We start from the raw sequence: 23,472 nt of genomic DNA on the forward strand, positions 1-23,472 counted from the left end.
TTATTGTTTTGCCAGTCAAATTAACTTGAATGAGTGCATATTGAAATATTACACTGTTGGTTGGCAAAAAATGCATCTCAAAATGCATCAGATTGATGCTTTAAAATCTGGAATATTTACAATTTTCTTCCGGGGGAGCATGCCCCCGGACCCCCCCAGAGGGGTAATATCCTTCTCACCTTTTTCACCCCTGACCCGTTTTCATGCCTGCATAAGACTTCACACTTTCAGACAGGTTGCTCACATCACATCTACATCGTCTCTCTCAGTTGGAGGCTGCTCAGTAACGCTCAGCGCTCACCGGGAAAGTGCTTCTAATATCCTTCGCTGGTCTCCGCCCAGAGACACGGGTTCTGCTGGTCCATTCTTATATATACTGTCTCTGAGGTGAACCTGTCTCCACTTTTGCTACGCCCACCGGCCTGTTTTCAGAAAAGTGCAGGAATACAACGTGATGCGAGTTGCGACACAGTACATGTGAGTCTCACAAGAAACGTGACACAAAAAGAGATCTATGGATGCATTCCTACTAAACCCCGAGATGACCGTTGACCACACTGCAGTGATTTCAGTCCCAGAGTGGTGAAAGTAACAGTTTCTCAGATCCTTTTTAGGCTACTTAGGCAGGGTTCAAAATTAAAGAAAATTAAAAATACTGCTGTCTGAAAATACTCAATTAAGTAAACATCCTGAATTCAAAATGTTACAAGAGTAAAAATACATTAGTATAGCAGCAAAATGTACATAAAGTAACAAAAGTAAAAGTACTCATTGTGCAGCAGTGTTATATTATTAAAGTATATTTTATTTTTTGCTTGTGTCACTAACAAACATGAGAGATTTGAATGTTCTTCATTAGTGTTGGGCCCTTTATATATACTTTGGGTAAGTTATTAACTACTGCATCATACCATTGTATCAAATGTTTTTTTTAAAATAATACACTATTTATATAGCACATTTCAAGTGCATAGAAAATCTTAAAAAAGAAAAGGAAAGAGCAGAGAATTTAAACAAAAGAATAGAATATTAAAATATATTCTTTTATGTCAAATCTTCATCTGAAAAGTAACTAAAGCTGTCAAATAAATGTAGTGGAGTAGAAAGTACAATATTTCCGTCTGAGATTTAGTGGAGTGGAAAAATAAAGTAGCATCACATAGGAATACTCAAGTAAAGTACAAGTATCTCATAATTGTCGTTAAGTAAAGTAAGTTTAAGTAAACTTAAATTTAACCTGTAGCCTAACCTGCAGAGTCTGTGTGCTGCTGAATCAACCGGAGGACAAAGCACAGAGATGCTACCTGCTGAGGGGCAGAATAGAAATGTTATTTTTTTAAGTTGGATAGACATTGGATAGACTATATCATAATGTTAGATTCCCTCTCAGCAGTTAGTAGATGGTTTATTTTTTATAAAAGTCTTAAGCTTAATAGATTGAAAACTTTACATAAAAGCAAACTGACAATAGAAAAGCTGTTCAAAATCACTCTTTTCCTTTAAAAATGCTCTTGGTCTCAAGTATTTAGATTGTGTAGGTTAAAGCCTTCTTACAACTTGAATGCTGTGTTAGAGAACAGAAGAGCTGTTGGGCTGAGCGCCCATGAAAACCTATGGAAAGCGACCTTTACGGCAGAAAAAAAGTGTGATATGGCCTGAAATCTTTTTTCTGTGAAATTATTTTTCTTGCTTTAATCCCTGTATCTGTGTATCTTTTTTTTGGACTACGCACCAGTAAGGTTTTGAGCACCTTGGCATTTTCAAATTAAAGTAAATTAGAGGAAAAATGCAAGGAATCTCTTTGTCCTGGACTGCACTATTTTGAAAACTGCTCATCAAATTTTTTTAATACTAAATAAGCTTAAATCAACATATAAATAACAACTTTTTTTACCCAAATAATGCTGGTTCTATTTGCATTTCAAATCTGAAGCCTGCATTGTACCATCGAAGCCTCGTTCATCAGTTATTGCTTTTAGTGCATTTTGGCATTTTAATGTGAAAAAATGTGCATCATTTTATTTTATGATAATGTGTACACACCTCACAAAGCTATTATATATTAATTAGTAGGGTTGGGCATCGTTTGGATTTTAACGATTCTGATTGCAATTCTTCCTTTCGATTCCGGTTCTTATCGATTCTTGATTCTGATTCTTTGAGGGGTGGACTTGAAACGGGTCACATGCTTATTTCACAAATAAGAGGAAAGATTTATTTAGATTCAATGGTGGGTTGTAGTTTGACGGGGCTTTTTCAATGTAAAATAAAGCCACGCTAGAGCACTGCTTACTGTGCTCCACGGCTGCAACACAACAAGCGCCTGGTCGCTACGGAAACCTAAACTTGCGCATGTTAAATTTCTAACCCATGATCAGATTTGAAATTCTCAATGCCCAACCCTATTAATTATGATTATGAGGGAGTAATAAAATGTATTATTAAGTTCAAGTACTTCATAAATATTTTCTTGTTCTAAAAATCCATAACGATGATCCATCATATCCTTTATACTTTTGCCAATATGGCCCTGAAGTTGGCCCTTGTTTAATTGTAAATGGTGTTTAAAGAGAATATGTTTTTAATGCTAGCTCATACTGTAAACCAAATTTTTTTTACAGAGGCTCTTAAGAAGAATTCGTTGGGAGCGAGCCAGGAGGCAGAGAGGGAACTCGCGAAATGGCTCATTGGGGCAAGAGACAGAGGAGGACGAAGGGCATCCAGACAGCCAGTGCCAAATTAAAAAGTACTGAGCAGTGGTGGAATATGAGTGAGTGCAGAAAATTTGTATTCAGGTACAAGTACAGTTAAACTGTTAAAATATTTTCAGTTACAAGACAAAACGTTTTTCTGGAACAATTATTTTCATTACCAATGAATCTGTTGATCATTTTGTCTGTTATCAGCAAAATATTCGTAAATAAAAAGTTGAAATCAGAGAATGTGGCCATTTTTTAAATTAGAGAGAGCCTGACTCAAACTGGTTGGTGATTAATAATTTATTTCTTTGATTAACTGTTGCAGCTCTAGGTTGGATGTTTGGATGGGCAATCCCACTTGCAACCCATATTTCAGCCCATACTGTCCCCATGTAGGCCCCCCATAGGACTTAAAGCTGGGACCAAGATGGGTCTTGTCTGTTTTGCCCAGCTGGGGCCCATCTAAAACCTGGTGTAATCCTGCCTTAAACCCACATGGGCAATTGGCTTGGGGCCAACATGGAACCCACGGACAATCCCATATGGGTGTGATCTGACAATCCCACCTGGGGCCCATGATTCTGCCCACTTTTTACCCACATGTGCCCCACATAAAAATGCTGGCTGGGATGATTGGCCCCAAATTTATTCTGCAGCAGGACAACGACCCCAAACATCCAGCCAAGGTCATTAAGAACTATCTTCAGCGTAAAGAAGAACAAGAAGTCCTGGAAGTGATGGCATGGCCCCCACAGAGCCCTGATCTCAGCATCATCCAGTCTGTCTGGGATCACATAAAGAGACGTGCTTCAAACCATTAACTACAACTCCATTTGAAGCACTGCTCCGAAGGTTGCTTTGGTACGGACAAATCATGTGACATATGACGTCCGAAGCAGCAACTGCTTCATTCTCTGAATGAATCAGCTGAGTGGTTCACAGCGCCAAGGCCACACGCGGACCAGTCAGCTGCTGCCACGGCAACTGGCATCACCTTGTTTCAAACTCAAAGCGTAATAACTTTAATGCATAACATTGCGTTTTGTTCGTAGTAGCATTCGTTTGTTTGTATCGATTCATTTTTATTAGCCTACTATGGAACTATCTAGGAAGAGAGGTCGTTCTGACGTGGGAAAACTTTATTCTGATCGCTCCTAAGGTATGTAATGTATGAAGGTATGTAATGTATGAAGGTATGTAATGTATGAAGGTATGAAGGTATGAAGGTATGTAATGTATGAAGGATATGTAATGTATGAAGGATATGTAATGTATGAAGGTATGTAATGTATGAAGGTATGTAATGTATGAAGGTATGTAATGTATGAAGGTATGTAATGTATAGAAGGTATGTAATGTATAAGGTATGAAGGTATGAAGGTATGTATGGTTTATGTATGAGGTATATAATGTATGAAGGTATGTAATGTATAAGGTATGTAATGTATGAAGGTATGTAATGTATGAAGGTATGTTGTATTAAGGTTGTGTTGTAGTGGTGTATGGTATGTATGTATGAAGGTAGGTATATGTATAAGGTATGTAATGTATAAAGGTATGTAATGTATAAAAGGTATTGTAATGTATAGAGGTATGTAATGTATAAAGGTATGTAATGTATGTATGTATGTAATGTATAAGGTATGTTGTATGTATGTATGTATGTATAAAGGTATGTATGTATGAGGTATGTAATGTATAAAGGTATGTATGTATAGGGTATTGTTGGGTATGTTGTATGTATGGGTATGTTGTGAGGTATGTTGTATATTGTGTAGTTGTTTAATGTTGTTGTGTTGTTTGTATGTATGTATGTATGTATGTTGTTTAAGGTATGTTGTTGTTGTTGTATGTTGTATGTATGTATGTATATATGTTGTATAAGGTATGTATGTATGTATGTATGTATGTATAAGGTATGTAGTATGTATGTATGTATGTATAAGGTATGTAATGTATAAGGTATTATGTATGTATGTATGTATGTATAAAGGTATGTAATGTATAAAAGGTGTAATGTATGTATGTATGTAATGTATAAGGTATGTAATGTATGTATGTATGTATGTATAAAAGGTATGTAATGTATGTATGTATGTAATGTATAAGGTATGTATGTATGTATGTATGTAATGTATAAGGTATGTAATGTATAAAGGTATGTAATGTATAGTTATGTATGTATAAAGGTATGTAATGTATAAGGTATGTAATGTATAAAGGTATGTAATGTATGTATGTATGTATAAGGTATGTAATGTAAGGTATGTAATGTATGTATGTATGTATTGTATGAAGGTATAGAAGGTATGTTGTATGTATGTATGTATGTATGAAGGTATGTATGTATAAAAGTATGTATGTATGTATGTATTATGTATAAGGTATGTTGTATAAGTATGTAATGTATGTATGTATGTTGTATAAGGTATGTAATGTATGTATGTATGTAATGTATAAGGTATGTAATGTATAAAAGGTATGTAATGTATAAAGGTATGTAATGTATAAGTGTATGTATGTATGTATGTATGTAATGTATAATATGTATGTATGGTATGTAATGTATAAGGTATGTAATGTATAAAAGTATGTAATGTATGTTAATGTATGTAATGTATATAAAGGTATGTAATGTATAAAGGTATGTAATGTATAAGGTATGTATGTATAAAGGTATGTAATGTATAGAGGTATGTAATGTATGTATGTATGTATGTAATGTATGTATGTATGTAATGTATAAAAGGTATGTAATGTATAAAAGGTATGTAATGTATGAAGGTATGTATGTATAAAAGGTATGTAATGTATGAAGGTATGTAATGTATGAGGGTATGTAATGTATAAGGTATGTAATGTATGAAGGTATGTAGCGTATGAAGGTATGTAATGTTGAGGTATGTAGTGTATGAAGGTTGTAATGTATGAAGGTATGTAATGTATGAAGGTATGTAATGTAGGTATGAAGGTATGTAGCATTATGAAGGTATGTAATGTATGAAGGTATGTATGTATGAAGGTATATGTATTGGTATGTATGAGGTATGTATGTATAAGGTATGTATGTATAAGGTATGTAATGTATAAAAGGTATGTAATGTATAAGGTATGTAATGTATGAAGGTATGTAATGTATAAAGTTGTAATGTATAAGGTATGTATGTTAAGGTATGTAATGTATAAAGGTATGTAATGTATGAAGGTATGTAATGTATAAAAGGTATGTAATGTGTGCATGTATGTATCAGGTATGAGGTATATGTTGAAGGTATGTAATGTATGAAGGTATGTAATGTATGAAGGTATGTAATGTATAGAAGGTATGTAATGTATGCAGGTATGGGTATGTATTGAGGTATGTGTTAGGTATGTAATGTATAAAGGTATGTATGTTAAGGTATGTATGTATGAAGGTATGTAGCATTATGAAGGTATGTAATGTATGAGTATGTTGTATAAAGGTATGTAATGTATGAAGGTATGTAATGTATGAGGTTGTATGTATGGTATGTAGGTATGAAGGTATGTAGGTATGAGGTATGTAATGTATGAAGGTATGTAATGTATGTATGTATGCATGGATAAAAGCGTCAGCCGGCGTCATCCGTTCCCTCTGAATTAATTTTCTCTAAATGTACAGAGTTTGTGAGCAACAAGAAACAGGCTTAGTCCAAAAATGTAATAATAATAACCTAAAAAGAATAAAAAAATATTTGAGTGTTCCCTGTCTCACATACCCCCTGGCCATAGTTACACAAGCACCACCCAACTTGTGCCATATTTTCCCAGCACATCCTCAGTTTCCCCAAGCACTCTCTCCCCAATACCCAATAACACCATACACAAATTCATCAATCTTTATTTGTCAAAGAATGATATTCCATTCTTAGTATACATGTGCACTGTTACATGTGTGTGTGTGTGTGTGTGTATTTATTTCACTGGACTTAAAGCCTCTTAAAACCCTCCCTGTCCACTATCTACCAAAAGATGAATTTAAGATGCAGCATGGCACTTCACCAGGCGGTTCGGTTTTACTGAAGCTTGAGTAATGAACCCATTTTCAAAACAATTCTTCTCAGTGGTTCAACGAGAAGCTTCTTTTGCCCATCACTACTTCACTGATGGTGATGGTGAAAGGCACACACGGGAAATCCCAAGAAGAAGGAAAGTTAAGATGTTGTTTTTCACACAGACCACACACACACACACACACACACACACACACACACACACACACCCCTTCTCTCTTATCTCTGAATAAGGTTTTTGAAGACAAAGTCAGCCTCTGTGTGTATTAGAGTCATGTAAAGGATGTTGATTACTGGATAGAGAGCTGATTCTATAAAAGTTTCCTCTGGTATGATGAGATAAAAGAAGTCATGTGTGATAACAGATAAAGAGCAGCTGCTGATGAGGGGTTGGTGTAGGGTATATGAGCTGAGTGGTGTCAGTGTTTGGCCGACCTCTGAGCAGAATGGCTGCAGTCACAGAGCTCTCCCTTCCTGCTGTTTGCTCTCATCAACTACATCCATGCTCAAGAACTGATCATTGTCCGAGAGGAAGGACCAATTACACTTTCATGCTCCCCAACAACACCAACTCCTGCCTGATCTCCAGATGTGTTGGTGAGGGAGCAGCTTGTCCTGTGGAACACCTCTGACCTCTGGTCCAACAGCTCCTCAGTACCTCAACACCTGGAAACAACGACTTGTCAGCGATGTGGAAACTTCTTCTTACACCATCCTCCACCCTGACCCATTCAGACTCGGCGTCCGAGGAGGAGTGTTGGACTGAGGAGCAACATGGCCGCATGACAACAACTTCACTATTACTGTTTGTACTTCAATATATGAGGCGGGAGATATATTCCAGTGAGACTTGGAGAAACAGTGGACCTGCCATGTGAGGGAGCAGCTGATAATCTGGATATCCAGTGGCTCAAACAGGACTCTAGATATGAGCAAGAAACATGGAGCAGAGTTTTTGGGGACAATCCCGACATCAGTGGTGGACAATGTTAGGAGAAGATACCAAGTGGTGACAAACACATCAGCTCTTCGTGTTTCCAACATCACAGCAACAGACCTTACAGACTACAAGATGTCTGGTGATGAACCAACAGCAGTGTGTTAGCAGTCACACTGTAGGAGTTGTGTGTACACGTTGTCTGAGGCAATCTACGGCTCAGTGGGAGGAGCCGCTGTGTTGCCGTATGCACTAGCCTGACTCCACTGATGACAGCCCCCGTTGGAGGAATCTGTTGTCACCGCCAAGAACTACACAACCAGACTGTTCCTTCAGTAGACCAAAACTACTCGCTGGTGTTTTCATCTCTGATGTTAAATCACTCAGGTCAGTTTTTCCTGTGAAGCATCTATGAGAGGCGGCAACAGTATGATCTGGTGGTGTGTCCCAAATTTGGCCCGCTGCTGTAGAGCTCTTCTCAGAGGAGAGAAGAAGTCACTCTCAGATGCAGAGATTGGGGGAGGGATATGTGGCATGGTTGGTCAATCCAAGTCAAACCGAACAAGAGAGAAAAAGAATCTTTGGAGTGAAGTATGATCAAGAGCATGAGCAGAGTGAAGCAGGTACTTTGAAAATGGGGCGTGGTTATCTCTAATATCTCAGTGAGAGATGCAGGGGAGTACTGGTGTGTAGTTGTTGACCCGTATGGTTAGTGTGTGTCAACAGAGAACTGTGTTAGTGTACATGGAGCCCTTTTGGATTTACTCCACCTTCTTCAAAGTCACGATGCTCAGTGCTCAGTGTCCTGCTGCTGATGCTCTGTGCTGCTGTAGTCGCTGTGAACCTGAGGGACCGCGGAGGGGGGCGCCGCTTTCACCTCACACACACACTTAATATGCATATATGGTCATTTCATCATTGGCTTTAATACAGCCTGAGTATAAACTGGCTTTAATACAGCCTGGTATACACTGGCTTTAATACGCCTGGTATACACTGGCTTTAATACCCCGGTATACACTGGCTTTAATACGCCTGGTATACACTGGCTTTAATACAGCCTGGTATACACTGGCTTTAAAACAGGGATGGGACACATTCATGCAGAGAAAACATTTAAACTAGAACACAAAGAGACAGAGAGTACAGAAACAACAAACAGAAATGATGGGAATAAGACTTTTTAGAATCTAAAATTTTAGTGTTAGAAGGGGTAACCTTTGATCCTGACAGGGGTGCAGATGTTCCCTTATCGTTGTATTAGTATGTTGTGTATTTAAATAGATGATATTATATTGTATGTGTGTATATATATATATATAATATATGAGTTAGTTGATTTTTCTTGATGATGTTGTGGATGCGTGTGATTATAGAGATAGCTGGTTTAATAGATTAACATGTTGGGAATTCACTTTTTCATTTAATTGTCACCTAAGGTTTTATTACAAATCACCGTGTGTGTGTCTGTCTGTGTCTATGTGTATCTGTGTGTGTGTGTGTGTGTGTGTGTGTGTGTGTGTGTGTGTGTGTGTGTGTGTGTCTATGTGTATCTGTGTGGTGTGTGTGTGTCTGTGTGTGTGTGTGTGTTCGGGATGTATTTTATTTTTAGATGTTGTATATTATATATGAAGGAATATGAATTGTCTTTAATGCATTTATAATAGTTGTATCTTGCAGTGTTGTCAGTGTTATAAACTTGTTATTACATCTTGGTCTATATCTATAATCTATTCTGTTTAATACATTATTAATGAACTATAAAACTTGTTCTGATTGTGATTTCTGATTAATTATTATAAGCAACAAATCTTGGGTCTATAAAATGTTTCTTTTGTTAACTTTCCAGTAAGTAAAGTTGATTTCTCGACATTTAAACACACACTAATCTGACCAAAGTGCTGAATAAAAGAACATTAAAATGTAAATATCAAAACCCAAAGAAGATCCCAACACCAACAACAAGCAGCAGTTCCCAAACCAGAATGAGTAGACATGATGGGAACTATGGTGACCAGATGAGAATGGGTAAAATTCACTAATTTTTTATTTGTATTTTTATTAAAATACAAATCAAAAATCAAATTCAAGGATGGGGGGACATGAATGTCAAAACTCCGCACCAAAATGATTCATTATTTTCATTCAGACTCAACTGCCTGTCATGTAAACCGGGAAATACAAATAAAAATCATTAAAATCATGAACTCAAGTGTCATAAAGCAAACACAATGACTTAACATCAACGACATCAATCCAATCACTCCTTCTACGTGACTGCCTGCGTGCACTCCCTGGCCTCATAGGCTGCGTGCACTCTCCATGGCCTCATGGCTGCGTGCACTCCTCCATGGCCTCATGACACGCGTGCTCTCCATCGCCTCATGGCTGCCGTGCACTTTCCCTGGCCTAATGGCTGCGTGCACTTTCCCTGGCCTGATGGCTACCGGTGCACTTTCCCTGGCCTCATGGCTGCGTGCACTTTCCTCCTCATGGCTGCGTGCACTCTCCATGGCCTCATGGCTGCGTGCACTTTCCCACCCTCATGGCTGCAGTCACTCTCCATGGCCTCAGGCGTGCACTCTCTCACTCCCTCATTGTCTCTTCATCTACTCTATAACATAAGAGGGGACAACAACTTATTTTTGTAATTAACCTTTGGTTAAGTATGTCCCCCAGACTGTGATACCACCCGTTGTCTCGAGGGGGATGGGGACTTTTATTTTGGAGGCGTGGAGAACTTTGAGACATATTTCTTTCAATATCGTCCAACAGAGAGGTTGTCTTGAAGTTCATCACCATATATGGTCAACAATCAGCTCCAGGTTCAGGTGTTACACCCACAGATCAGATATAAATACACCTTCACTGATGGTGATGGTGAAAGGCAAACACAGGAAATCAAGAAGGGAAAGTTAAGATGTTGTTTTACCTTTGTTCTGGCAGATGCTGATTGTAAATAATGACCTACAAGAACTTGACAAACATTGAAAAATACTTTTGTAATATCACAAAGTAGTCAGTCTACAGACCGTTTTCAACCAGTTTACGGCCAGTTTTCAAACAGTTTTCAGCTTTCAGGATGTTAGTCAGTTTTCAGTCAGGATGTACTGATGTATGCATGCACATATATCCTGTTCACCCAAGTAGTTTGTTCCTATAACTACAGAGCTGGTTCACCACAGAGTGTGTGATATTTTTGCTTAGAATTGACTATTCTCTGCCACAATTTTTCCTCAGAAGTGTAATGTTTTATTGCACACATCAACCTACAGACAAAACAATTGGCAGGTCCACTTTTTTGCACCTAGAGCCATTGTGCATCACACAGGCTTCAATGAATACAGATAAGTTCACTTTTAAGTACAGTAGGCTACCAAAAATGTACACATGGTGAACTAAATATGGTGTACAGTCTATCTGAACTAAATATGCTGATACGGCTCTATCTGGACTAAACATGGCTGATACAGGCTCTATCTGGACTAAATTGGCTGATACGGCTCTATCTAAACTAAATATGATGATACGTCTATTGGACTAAAATTGTTAGCTCTATCTGGACTAAATATGCATAAGGCTCTACTGAACTAAATATGTGATACAGGATATCTGGACTAAATATGTGATAGGTCTATCTAAACTAAATATATTATTATTTAATATTATACTCTATCTAACTTAAATATGTGATACAGTCTTATCTAATAAATATGTTGATACTCTATTCTAAATATTGTACAGTCTATCTGGACTAAATATGCAATACACTCTATCTAAACTAAATATGTGAACATCTATTGATAAATTGTGATACAGTTATTTAAATATGGTGATACCTCTATTGGACTAAATATGTTCTTCTATTATATATTATACGGTCTATTGACTAAATATATACCTCTATCTAAACTATGTGGCTCTATGTGGTAATATTTTATTATATATTTACTTTCCTAAAATCTGTGCGGCTATAACTAATTTTCTATCTAAATTGCTGATACAGCTCTATCTAAACTAAATTTTACGTCTCTATTCTAAATTGTTGTCTATTGACTAAATGTGGCCCTGATGCAGGCTCTATCTGGACTAAATATTGGACAGGCTCTACTAAACTAAATATTTCCTTGACTAATTGTGTACGGTCTATCTGATAATTGTTAGGCTCTATTGATAAATTGCTGATACGTCTCTATCTACTATTTAGGTATTAGATACGGCTCTATCTAAACTAAATTGGCCCTGATACGAGGCTCTATCACCAAGACATTTTGGCAACACTTTAATGTATGTACGTAATGTATAAATTGCATGTAATGTATAGTTGCATGTAATGTATAAAGGTATGTAATGTAATAAAGGCATGTAACAATGCATGTATGTACGTAATGTATAAAGTTGCATGTAATGTATAAAGGTGCATGTAATGTATAAAGGTATGTAATGTATAAAGGCATGTAACGTATAGAGGTATGTAATGTACTGCATGTAATGTATGTAATGTATACGTAATGTATAAAGGTATGTAATGTATAAAGGCATGTAATGTATAAAGGTATGTAATGTATAAAGGTATGTAATGTATAGAGGTATGTAATGTATGTATGTATGTATGTAATGTATGTATGTATGTAATGTATAAAGGTATGTAATGGCGAAGGTATGTAACGTATGAAGGTATGTAATGTATAAAGGCATGTAATGTATGAAGGTATGTAATGTATGAAGGTATGTAACGTATAAAGGTATGTAATGTATGAAGGTATGTAACGATGAAGGTAATGTAATGTACGAAGGCATGTAACGTATGAAGGTATGTGTAACGTATGAAGGCATGTAATGTATGAAGGTATGTAACGTATGCAGGGTATGAAGGTATGTAATGTATAAAGGTATGTAATGTATAAAGGTATGTAATGTATAAAGGTATGTAATGTATAAAGGTATGTAATGTATGAAGGTATGTAATGTATAAAGGTATGTAATGTATAAAGGTATGTAATGTATGAAGGTATGTAATGTATAAAGGTATGTAATGTATAAAGGTATGTAATGTATAAAGGTATGTAATGTATGCAGGTATGAAGGTATGTAATGTATGAAGGTATGTAATGTATGAAGGTATGTAATGTATAAAGGTATGTAATGTATGAAGGTATGTAATGTATGAAGGTATGTAATGTATAAAGGTATGTAATGTATGAAGGTATGTAATGTATGAAGGTATGTAATGTATGAAGGTATGTAATGTATAAAGGTATGTAATGTATGAAGGTATGTAATGTATGAAGGTATGTAATGTATGAAGGTATGTAATGTATGAAGGTATGTAATGTATGTATGTATGCATGGATAAAAGCGTCAGCCGGCGTCATCCGTTCCCTCTGAATTAATTTTCTCTAAATGTACAGAGTTTGTGAGCAACAAAAGAAACAGGCTTAGTCCAAAAATAATAATAATAACCTAAAAAGAATAAAAAAATATTTGAGTGTTCCCTGTCTCACATACCCCCTGGCCATAGTTACACAAGCACACCCAACTTGTGCCATATTTTCCCAGCACATCCTCAGTTTCCCAAGCACTCTCTCCCCAATACCCAATAACACCATACACAAATTCATCAATCTTTATTTGTCAAAAGAATGATATCCCATTCTTAGTATACATGTGCACTGTGCACATGTGTGTGTGTGTGTGTTGATTTATTTCACTAGCCTTAAAGCCTCTTAAAGCCTCCTGTCCACTATCTACCAAAAGATAATTTAGATGCAGCGCCTTGGCACTTCACCAGGCGAGGTCGGTTTTACTGAAGCTTCGAGTAATGAACCCATTTTCAAAACAATTCTTCTCAGTGGTTCACCGAAGCTTCATTTGCCCATCACTACTTCACTGATGGTGATGGTGAAAGGCACACACAGGAAATCAAGAAGGAAAGTTAAGATGTTGTTTTCACACAGACACACACACACACACACACACAGACACACACACACACACACACACACACCCCTTCTCTCTTATCTCTGAATAAGGTGTGAAGACAAGTCAGCCTCTGTGGTATTAGAGTCATGTAAAGGATGTTGATTACTGGATAGAGAGCTGATTCTATAAAGTTTCCTCTGATGCTGAGATAAAGAAGTCATGTGTGATAACAGATAAAGAGCAGCTGCTGATGAGGGTTGGTGTAGAGCGTATATGAGCTGAGTGGTGTCAGTGTTTGTCGACCTCTGAGCAGAATGGCTGCAGTCACAGAGCTCTCCTTCCTGCTGTTTGCTCTCATCAACTACATCCATGCTCAAGAACTGATCATTGTCCGAGAGGAAAGGACCAATTACACTTTCATGCTCCCCAACAACACCAACTCCTGCCTGATCTCCAGATGTGTTGGTGAGGAGCAGCTTGTCCTGTGGAACACCTCTGACCTCTGGTCCAACAGCTCCTCAGTACCTCAACACCTGAAACAACGACTTGTCAGCGATGTGGAAACTTCTTCTTACACCATCCTCCACCTGACCCATTCAGACTCCGGCCGGTACCGAGAGGAGTGTTGGACTGAGGGCAACATGACGCATGACAACAACTTCACTATTACTGTTTGTACTTCAATATATGAGAGCGGGAGATATATTCCAGTGAGACTTGGAGAAACAGTGGACCTGCCATGTGAGGGAGCAGCTGATAATCTGGATATCCAGTGGCTCAAACAGGACTCTAGATATGAGCAAGAAACATGGAGCAGAGTTTTTGGGGACAATACGACATCAGTGGTGGACAATGTTAGAGGAAGATACCAAGTGGTGACAAACACATCAGCTCTTCGTGTTTCCAACATCACAGCAACAGACCTTACAGACTACAGATGTCTGGTGATGAACCAACAGCAGTGTGTTAGCAGTCACACTGTAGAGTTGTGTGTACAGTTGTCTGAGGCAATCTACGGCTCAGTGGGAGAGACCGCTGTGTTGCCGTGCACTATCGCTGACTCCACTGATGAACAGCCCCCACGTTGGAGGAATCTGTTGTCTCGCCAAGAACTACACAACCAGACTGTTCCTTCAGTAGACCAAAACTACTCGCTGGTGTTTTCATCTCTGATGTTAAATCACTCAGGTCAGTACTCCTGTGAAGCATCTATGAGACGGCAACAGTATGATCTGGTGGTGTGTCCCAAATTTGGCCCCGCTGCTGTAGAGCTCTTCTCAGAGGGAGAAGAAGTCACTCTCAGATGCAGAGATTGGGGAGAGGATATGTGGCATGGTTGGTCAATCAAGTCAAACCGAACAGAGAGAAGAATCTTTGGAGTGAAGTATGATCAGAGCATGAGCAGAGTGAGCAGGTACTTTGAAAATGGGAGCGTGGTTATCTCTAATATCTCAGTGAGAGATGCAGGGGAGTACTGGTGTGTAGTTGTTGACCGATATGGTCAGTGTGTGTCAACAGAGAGAACTGTGTTAGTGTACATGGAGCCCTTTTGGATTTACTCCACCTTCTTCAAAGTGCGATGCTCAGTGCTCAGTGTCCTGCTGCTGATGCTCTGTGCTGCTGTAGTCGCTGTGAACCTGAGGACACGGAGAGGAGCGCAGCTTTCACCTCACACACACACTTAATATGCATATATGATCATTTCATCATTGGCTTTAATACAGCCTGGTATAAACTGGCTTTAATACAGCCTGGTATACACTGGCTTTAATACAGCCTGGTATACACTGGCTTTAATACAGCCCGGTATACACTGGCTTTAATACAGCCTGGTATACACTGGCTTTAATACAGCCTGGTATACACTGGCTTTAAAACAAGGGATGGGACACATTCATGCAGAGAAAACATTTAAACTAGAACACAAAAGACAGAGAGAGAGATTACAGAAACAACAAACAGAAATGATGGGAAATAAGACTTTTAGAATCTAAGAATTTTAGTGTTAGAAGGTAACCTTTGATCCTGACAGGGTGCAGATGTTCCCTTATCGTCTGTATTAGTATGTTGTGTATTTAAATAGATGATATTATATTGTATGTGTGTATATATATATATATAATATATGAGTTAGTTGATCTTTTCTTGATGATGTTGTGGATGCGTGTGATTATAGAGATAACTGGTTTAATAGATTAACATGTTGGGAATTCACTTTTTCATTTAATTGTCACCTAAGAGTTTTATTACAAATCACGTGTGTGTGTCTGTCTGTGTCTATGTGTATCTGTGTGTGTGTGTGTGTGTGTGTGTGTGTGTGTGTGTGTGTGTGTGTGTGTGTCTATGTGTATCTGTGTGTCTGTGTGTGTGTCTGTGTGTGTGTGTGTGTTCGAGATGTATTTTATTTTAGATGTTGTATATTATATATGAAGGAATATGAATTGTCTTTAATGCATTTATAATAGTTGTATCTTGCAGTGTTGTCAGTGTTATAAACTTGTTATTACATCTTGGTCTATATCTATAATCTATCGTCTGTTTAATAAACATTATTAATGAACTATAAAACTTGTTCTGATTGTGATTTCTGATTAATTATTATAAGCAACAAATCTCTGGGTCTATAAAATGTTTCTTTTGTTAACTTTCAGTAAGTAAAGTTGATTTCTACGCACATTTAAACACACACTAATCTGACCAAAGTGCTGAATAAAAGAACATTAAAATGTAAATATCAAAACCCAAAAAGAAGATCCCAACACCAACAACAAGCAGCAGTTCCCAAACCCAGAATGATAGACATGATGAGAACTATGGTGACCAGATGAGAATGGGTAAAATTCATAATTTTTTTATTTGTATTTTTATTAAAATACAAATCAAAAATCAAAATTCAGGATGGGGGGACATGAATGTCAAAACTCCGCACCAAAATGATTCATTATTTTCATTCAGAAACTCAACTGCCTGTCATGTAAACCCGAAAATACAAATAAAAAATCATTAAAATCATGAACTCAAGTGTCATAAAGCAAACACAATGACTTAACATCAGCAACATCCAATCCAATCACTCCTTCTCGTGACTGCCTGCACGTGCACTTTCCCTGGCCTCATAGCTGCACGTGCACTCTCCATGGCCTCATGGCTGCACGTGCACTCTCCATGGCCTCATGGCTGCACGTGCACTCTCCATGGCCTCATGGCTGCACGTGCACTTTCCCTGGCCTAATGGCTGCACGTGCACTTTCCCTGGCCTGATGGCTGCACGTGCACTTTCCCTGGCCTCATGGCTGCACGTGCACTTTCCCTGGCCTCATGGCTGCACGTGCACTCTCCATGGCCTCATGGCTGCACGTGCACTTTCCCTGGCCTCATGGCTGCACGTGCACTCTCCATGGCCTCATGGCTGCACGTGCACTCTCCATGGCCTCATGGCTGCACTCTCTTCATCTACTCTATAACATAAAGAGGGGACAACAACTTATTTTTTGTAATTAACCTTTGGTTAAGTATGTCAACCCCAGACTGTGATGCCACCCCGTTGTCTCCCGAGGGGGATGGGGGGGCTTTTATTTTGGAGACGTGGAGAACTTTCGGAACATATTTCTTTCCAATATCGTCCAACAGAGAGAGGTTGTCTCTGAAGTTCATCACCATATATGGTCAACAATCAGCTCCAGGTTCAGGTGTTACACCCACAGATCAGATATAAATACACACTTCACTGATGGTGATGGTGAAAGGCAAACACAGGAAATCAAGAAGGAAAGTTAAGATGTTGTTTTCACACTTTGTTCTGACGCAGATGCTGATTGTAAATAATGACCTACAAGAACTGACAAACATTGAAAAATACTTTTGTTAATATCACAAAGTAGTCAGTCTACAGACAGTTTTCAGCCAGTTTACGGCCAGTTTTCAAACAGTTTTCAGCTTTCAGGATGTTAGTCAGTTTTCAGTCAGGATGTACTGATGTATGCATGCACATATATCCTGTTCACACCCCAAGTAGTTTGTTCCTATAACTACAGAGCTGGTTCAGACCACAGAGTGTGTGATATTTTTTGCTTAGAATTGACATGATTCTCTGCCACAATTTTTTCCTCACGAAGTGTAATGTTTATTGCACACATCAACCATGACAAGACAAAACAAATTGGCAGTACCAAACAGATTTTTTTGGCACCTAGAGCACATTGTGCATCAACACAGAGGCTTCAATGAATACAGAAATAAAGTACACACTGGCCCTTTAAGTACAGTAGGCTACCAAAAATAGTGACACATAGCACGGTGAACTAAATATGGCCCTGATACAGGCTCTATCTGAACTAAATATGGCCCTGATACAGGCTCTATCTGGACTAAACATGGCCCTGATACAGGCTCTATCTGGACTAAATATGGCCCTGATACAGGCTCTATCTAAACTAAATATGGCCCTGATACAGGCTCTATCTGGACTAAATATGGTCCTGATACAGGCTCTATCTGGACTAAATATGGCCCAGATACAGGCTCTATCTGAACTAAATATGGCCCTGATACAGGCTCTATCTGGACTAAATATGGCCCTGATACAGGCTCTATCTAAACTAAATATGGCCCTGATACAGGCTCTATCTGGACTAAATATGGCCCTGATACAGGCTCTATCTAAACTAAATATGGCCCTGATACAGTCTCTATCTGAACTAAATATGGTCCTGATACAGGCTCTATCTGAACTAAATATGGCCCTGATACAGGCTCTATCTGGACTAAATATGGCCTGATACAGGCTCTATCTAACAAATATGCGCTGATACAGGCTCTATCTGGACTAAATATGGCCCTGATACGGAATAGGTGTTAAGGTTACTAATAATATGGCTGATACGCTATCTGGACTAATATTGAATACAGGCTCTATCTAAACTAAATGGCCCTGATACAGGCTCTATCTGGACTAAATATGGCCCTGATACAGGCTCTATCTGGACTAAATATGGCCCTGATACAGGCTCTATCTGGACTAAATATGGCCCTGATACAGTCTCTATCTGAACTAAATATGGTCCTGATACAGGCTCTATCTGGACTAAATATCGCCCTGATACAGGCTCTATCTAAACTAAATATGGCCCTGATACAGGCTCTATCTGGACTAAATATGGCCCTGATACAGGCTCTATCTGGACTAAATATGGCCCTGATACAGGCTCTATCTGGACTAAATATGGCCCTGATACAGGCTCTATCTGGACTAAATATGGCCCTGATACAGGCTCTATCTGGACTAAATATGGCCCTGATACAGGCTCTATCTAAACTAAATATGGCCCTGATACAGGCTCTATCTGGACTAAATATGGCCCTGATACAGGCTCTATCTAAACTAAATATGGCCCTGATACAGTCTCTATCTAGACTAAATATGGTCCTGATACAGGCTCTATCTGAACTAATATGTCCCCGATACAGGCTCTATCTGGACTAAATATCCCCCAGATACAGGCTCTATCTAAACTAAATGTGGCCCTGATACAGGCTCTATCTGGACTAAATATGGCGCTGATACAGGCTCTATCTGGACTAAATATGGCCCTGATACAGGCTCTATCTGGACTAAATGGCCGCTGATACAGTCTCTATCTGAACTAAATATGGTCCTGATACAGGCTCTATCTGGACTAAATATCGCCCAGATACAGGCTCTATCTAAACTAAATATGGCCCTGATACAGGCTCTATCTGGACTAAATATGGCCCTGATACAGGCTCTATCTGGACTAAATATGGCCCTGATACAGGCTCTATCTGGACTAAATATGCCCGATACAGGCTCTATCTGGACTAAATATGGCCCTGATACAGGCTCTATCTAAACTAAATATGGCCCTGATACAGGCTCTATCTGGACTAAATATGGCCCTGATACAGGCTCTATCTAAACTAAATATGGCCCTGATACAGGCTCTATCTGGACTAAATATCGCCCAGATACAGGCTCTATCTAAACTAAATATGGTCCTGATACAGGCTCTATCTGAACTAAATATGGCCCTGATACAGGCTCTATCTGAACTAAATATGGCCCTGATACAGGCTCTATCTGGACTAAATTATTCACCGATACAGGCTCTATCTAAACTAAATATGGCCCTGATACAGGCTCTATCTGGACTAAATGTGGCCCCTGATACAGGCTCTATCTGGACTAAATATGGCCCTGATACAGGCTCTATCTGGACTAAATATGGCCCTGATACAGGCTCTATCTGGACTAAATATGGCCCTGATACAGGCTCTATCTGGACTAAATATGGCCCTGATGCAGGCTCTATCTGGACTAAATATCGCCCTGATACAGGCTCTATCTGGACTAAATATGGCCCTGATACAGGCTCTATCTGGACTAAATATGGCCCTGATACAGGCTCTATCTGGACTAAATATGGCCCTGATGCAGGCTCTATCTGGACTAAATATCCGCCAGATACAGGCTCTATCTGAACTAAATGGCCCTGATGCAGGCTCTATCTGGACTAAATGTGGCCCTGATACAGGCTCTATCTAAACTAAATGTGGCCCTGATACAGGCTCTATCTGGACTAAATATGCCTGGTACGATGCGGCTCTATCTGGACTAAATATGGCCCTGATACAGGCTCTATCTGGACTAAATATGGCCCTGATACAGGCTCTATCTGGACTAAATATGGCCCTGATACAGGCTCTATCTGGACTAAATATGGCCCTGATACAGGCTCTATCTGGACTAAATATGGCCCTGATACAGGCTCTATTTGGACTAAATATGGCCCTGATACAGGCTCTATTTGGACTAAATATGGCCTTGATACAGGCTCCATCTGGACTCCCTCAACATGTCTTTACATAATTAAAACATGTTAATGTGAAATGCTTTCAATAAATTAATTGAAGGAGAAAAAGTCATTTAAAAATTGAATCGTGAACAGAGGTGATTTTATAACAATTTATAACAATTTATCGTGCAGGTCTAACTCACAATATGATTTTGTAGGACTTTTTATATGTTATAGAGGAAACTTATATGAGACTTGATCAGTTCAAAGAGTTTGTGTGGGGGGGTCATGTTGCATAATGCCGGCACTAAGAGACGGAGAGTCAGAGGGAGGCAGGGAGAGGGAAATAAATAAATGTGACATTTTGAAATAAAAGTCCACTCAAGCATCATCAGATTAGGGTTCCAAAGCATAGACCGTAAATATTAATATATTATCAGTCTATGTTCTATGTTAGTCTGTGGTGATAGCTACACTTGTACACTGGCACTGTCACATTAATTGGAAATGACAACATCCGGTCTCAGAATATGAAAATAACAAGCCTTTTTTATTACTATTTTCAAGTAATTTTTTTTTTTGTTATATGAAATAGTATTTGAAAATCAAAGCATATTTTTAAATATCTCTCATCCCCTTTTGACCATGAAAAGGAAAAAAACGCCTTGTATTTCAATTTGATTTTTGTATTTTAAAACAAAAATCTAATTTGTTTTTTTGTTTTTTAAAGGGGTGATAGAATGAAAACCGAGTTTACCTTGTCATAGTTGAATAACGACAGTTTGGAGGGTAAATAGGACATACAGAGAACCTCAAAGTCCCACTGACATCTCTTTCCTCTGCAGATCTCTGACGTCAACTCGGTGGCTGTACCTTAACTGGCTCTGGTCTCTAGTCTTTGTCACGCCCCAAACGTTACATAGCTACAGACCAGCAGGTCTGAGACCAGCTGGTCTTCTGAATGTAGGTCACGTAGATGTCAGACAGTAGTTTAGCTGCGAGTTTTGCACTTCCAGGGGAATTACAAAGAAGAAAGTTTGGAAGTTTTCCAAGGATTTTGAAAATTAACCACGGTCGTAAATGCAGTGTTGCTGGCTGTACAACGGAAGACTGGCCCGTGTGTGTACATGTACACTAAGTGGTATTACGACTGCGACTGTGTCTTTAGCTGCTTTCCGACCAAGTAGTTACAGGAACGTAGTTATAAAAGTCCACTTCTAAGCAGATCTACTAACTACTTTCCCCCAAAACCTTTTTTTCCATTTGCATTCACACTGGCCAAGTGGCCATAGTGTGTGTGTGTGTGTATGTGTGTGTGTGTGTGTATGTGTGTGTGTGTGTGTGTGTGTGAAAAATATCAAAAAAAGTATGAACTAAATACAAAATCTAATGTATAGCATGTTTGTCACAATTTAAACAAGTCTCCCGAAGACAAACGCCCCCGCCTCTGCCTGCTGCGCTGTGTGTGTGTGTGTGTGTGTGTGTGTGTGTGTGTGTGTGTGTGTGTGTGTGTGTGTGTGCGTGTGTGTGTGTGCGTGTGTGTGTGTGCGTGCGTGCGTGCGTGTCTGCTCTGAGAGACCTCCATCTTACAGCAGGGTCTCTGAGCAGGACTGGCCGAGCGACGAGCTAGCGGCCGGGGCAGCCGACTGCCGACTGTCGCCTCACTTTATGGAGCTTCTCAACTCCGAAAACTTTGAAGCAAATTGTCAATTCGGCATCAATTTTCGCAATACTGCCTGTATTCGAATTCTAAACAGTTCATTTCTCACCTAAAACGTTGTCAGAAGTGAATTTGGTGATGAATAAGATGGCGAAAACTGTTAAATTGGTCCAGTCGGAACAGGAGAAAAAAAGGGTTCTAGGAACTGCAAAAATCTCTCCAATCAGAAAGTGTCTTTTTACAGTATGTCAAAATTCTATGATGGGATCTTATCTAATCTAACCCTAACCCATATAGCGCATACCCACTTTTTGCACCACTGCACACACACAACCCCCCCTCTCTCTTATCCCTGAATAAGGTGTGAAGACACATCAGCCTCTGTGGTTTTAGATTTGCGTAAAGGACATTTATTACTGGATAGAGAGCTGATGATGCAACGTTTCTTCTGATGATGAGATAAAGAAGTCATGTTTGATAAAAACAGGAAAAGAGCAGCAGCTGATGAGGGTTGGTGTAGAGCGTATATGAGCTGAGTGGTGTCAGTGTTTGTCGACCTCGGAGCAGAATGGCTGCAGTCACAGAGCTCTCCTTCCTGCTGTTTGCTCTCAGCAACTACATCCATGCACAAGAACACATCATCATCCAATGGGAAGGAGAATTTTACACCTTCAACCTCCCCAACAACACCAACTCCTGCCTGATCTCCAGATGTGTTGGTGAGGAGCAGCTTGTCCTGTGGAACACCTCTGACCTCTGGTCCAACAGCTCCTCAGTACCTCAACACCTGAAACAACGACTTGTCAGCTCGGTGAAAACTTCTTCTTACACCATCCTCAACCTGACCCATTCAGACTCCGGCCGGTACCGAGAGGAGTGTTGGACTGAGGGCAACGTGACGCATGACAACAACTTCACTATTACTGTTTGTACTAATTCAATATATTGGAGAGGGATCAATATCGAAGCGAGACTTGGAGAAACAGTGGACCTGCCATGTGAGGGAGCAGCTGATAATCTGGATGTCCAGTGGCTCAAACAGGACTCTAGATATGAGCAAGAAACATGGAGCAGAGTTTTTGGGGACAAGACGACATCAGCGATGGACAATGTTAGAGGAAGATACCAAGTGGTGACAAACACATCAGCTCTTCGTGTTTCCAACATCACAACAACAGACTTTACAGACTACAATTGTCTGGTGATGAACCAACAGCAGTGTGTTAGCAGTCACATTGTAGAGTTGAGACTACGGTTGTTTGAGGTAATCTACCGCTCAGTGGGAGAGACCGCTGTGTTGCCGTGCTCTATCACTGACTCCACTGATGAACAGCCCCCACGTTGGTCTAAAGGGATCTACACTGATCAAGAACTACACAACCAGACTGTTCCTTCAGTAGACCAAAAC

The sequence above is a fragment of the Perca fluviatilis genome, chromosome 4, assembly GCF_010015445.1.
Source record: "Perca fluviatilis chromosome 4, GENO_Pfluv_1.0, whole genome shotgun sequence".
NCBI lineage: Eukaryota > Metazoa > Chordata > Actinopteri > Perciformes > Percidae > Perca > Perca fluviatilis.